Source organism: Seriola lalandi, unplaced genomic scaffold, assembly GCF_002814215.2.
Source record: "Seriola lalandi dorsalis isolate HSWRI2012SDOR001 ecotype SW California unplaced genomic scaffold, Sedor1 jcf7180002053759, whole genome shotgun sequence".
Classification (NCBI taxonomy): Eukaryota; Metazoa; Chordata; class Actinopteri; order Carangiformes; family Carangidae; genus Seriola; species Seriola lalandi.
In genome coordinates this window covers 16,524-19,258 of record NW_019524312.1, presented here as the reverse complement: position 1 = coordinate 19,258, position 2,735 = coordinate 16,524, and the positions used below count along the sequence as shown (strand labels likewise).

At 39.1% G+C, this 2,735-nt stretch overlaps 1 long non-coding RNA gene across 1 annotated transcript in view; it reads left to right on the top strand.

The window, feature by feature from the left end:
• The window catches only part of LOC111651757 (uncharacterized), a 1,882-nt gene extending 669 nt beyond the window's left edge, over nt 1–1,213 (top strand). Inside the window, exon 3 of the long non-coding RNA XR_002760533.2 lies at nt 86–1,213. This is a non-coding gene — a long non-coding RNA (uncharacterized LOC111651757). The remainder of the gene's footprint in view (nt 1–85) is intronic.
• Nucleotides 1,214–2,735: the final 1,522 nt, after the last annotated feature.

The window sequence follows — 2,735 nt, the reverse complement described above, 5'->3', positions numbered from 1 at the left end:
GTTAGTTAGTTAGTTAGTTAACCAGTTGTCTCTCTCGTGGTCTAACTGGTTTAGTTAACTAGTTGTCTCTCTCTCTCTCTTGCAGCTGGTGGTCTAACTGGTTGATTCCCTCTCTGATGGCGGCCATCATCACGCTGATTTACCGCATCTACACCACAGAGAGCGAGTGACATCATCAGACACGCAGCTGTGATGTCATCAGCAGGCACTACAGCCATTTTCCCAGACTGATGATTGACAGCTGCAGCAGCCAATGAGGTGTGAGGACGAGCGGCGGCTGCAGACCAGTGGATTAAAAACATCACAGAGGGAAACGTCTGTTCAAGGATCATTAACTCTACGTCCTACAATAACCATGATGCATTTCATGCTGTTTAACCAACCAATCAGATGGCATTATGTTAATGAAGTCATACATGTTGTTGAATTTACCGTGAATCAATGATTTGAAATCTTGGATGTATAATTTGTTGTATCTTTTTATATCTGTGTCACTGAATGTAAATGATTTCATAAAGATGTAATCAGCAGCTAACAGCGTGATGATGTCATCACACTGCAGTCATGTGACTGTCACGCGCAGTGCTGGTGTGTTGGACCTGAGCATGAATGAAGTTTAGTCCTGAACCAGCAGGAAACACTGAAACCTGTTTTTATATGAACTTTATATGAAGCTGCAGGAGCCTCTGGATCAACACACAAACTCTCCAGGTAAAACTGTGACATTAGACTTTAATGCATCGGATTATTTTCATATTAATGATGAGGACTCGACTTATTAAATTTCAATCTAGAAAGTGAAGTTTCTGGACGTTTGTCAGTACGTTTTACATGTTAATTTCAGCACATTCATACTGTCATTGAAGTGTAATAATAAATAGAAGACAGCAGATGATAAAATATGTAAATGAAAATAAAAACAGAAACCAGTAGGAAAAAAAGGTTTTAGAAGAAGAAAAGGATCCATTAGGTCACAGACCTCAGTGTGCAGGGAAATAAAACTGTTAAAACAAACAGGAAACACGATAAATTTAAATCTGGATGATTCAGAAAACAACTTTATTTCTTATGTTTGAGCTTTGAGTTTATAAAAAACTTAAACCAAGATAAAATAACATTCATTTATATTATCACAGCTCAGCTAAGTTACGCAAACACTGAGATTTTTAACCTTGATGCAGTGCATGCTGGGTAATAAATGCCAATAAGCTGAGAGTGTGTCTGTCATGATTTATGTAAAACGACGTGTTGGACCTTTAGTCCCTGAACTCATGATCAGAAGCTTTAAAACAAACTGATGTAATGACAGAATATTTACACGTGTAGGAACATGTTCGTCCTGAGGGTGGCGTGAGCTTTATTTTGAAATCTCATTTGGTGATGAAACTTCTTTTATTGTGGTGAGCTGAGGGTGTGCTGTTATCAGCTGTATCAGACTGATGTTCAACATGAGTGCAGCTCAGACTCACTCTTCATCAACACTCCGTCCTGCGGCGCCACCTGGTGGATCTCAGGTGTGGAACAGATGGATCATCCCCGAACACACGAACACACACACGAACATACACACGAACATACACACGAACACACACACGAACACACACACGAACATACACACGAACACACACACGAACACACACACGAACATACACACGAACACACACACGAACACACACACGAACATACACACGAACACACACACGAATATCCCTCAGACTGACTCATAGAAAAGATACAAACTCTTCCTGCTTTCACCTCAAACCTGTCGTCATTTCACTGTTCAAGTGATCCAGTATTTACAGAATAACAAAGATGAGAGAAACGTCCAGAACCAGAACCAGAACCAGAACCAGAACCAGAACCAGAACCAGGACTTTGTTTCTTCTTCTTTACTCTCAATTTCAAGTTTCAGATCAACAGGTTTTACTGTGCTGACATTCTCTCTGTGTTGCCAAAGCATAAGTAATTACCATCACTTCATTTTCTTTTTCTTTTCCTTCAGATGTGAATCTTGTTCCTCCACTTGAATAAAGTCCAGTAGAATCAGAGCGGAGTGAGAGGTCACAAACACAAACAGCTGCTGCCCTCTGGTGGCCAAAGGTCTGAAGCGACACTTTGTCCACAGCGAGAAACTGATTAATTAAATGAATTTCAACATCATGAAGTCATGAAACAGTTAAAGCCTCCGTGTATTTACCTTTAAAACAGCGTGACCTCAGAGTGATGACGTCATGTGTTTGTTTACTTGATGCTGGGTGACGCACTTTGTTGGGTCCACGTGGACCCGCCATTACATAACAACATGATTGTGATGTTTGTCTCATTCTCAGAAACTATTTATCCTCGAGCTGTTGTTGTTGTTGTTTTGTTTGTTTTTAATTTGTCTTTTTAAACTTTTATTTTTTCATCACAACACGTGTTTAATAATCCGCATCACAGGCTCCATATCTTGTTGATAAAGACTCTTTCACTGCCACAGTCCCGCCAAAAAAACACCTCCAGAGGATTGATAATCAATTAATAGATACTTAATGATATGCATATTATAATGATTTTATAATATATTGTATTATTACATGTTATGTTGTGTTATAACTATCTATAACAGTTTCTGTGGAGAATTATTAACGGCATTAACATGAAATCATAATCTTTTATTTTCCAGAAAATTTTGTTTCATTCTACGTCATGGTCACAGAGGTCAGGTGTGTGTGTGTGTGTGTGTGTGTGTGTGG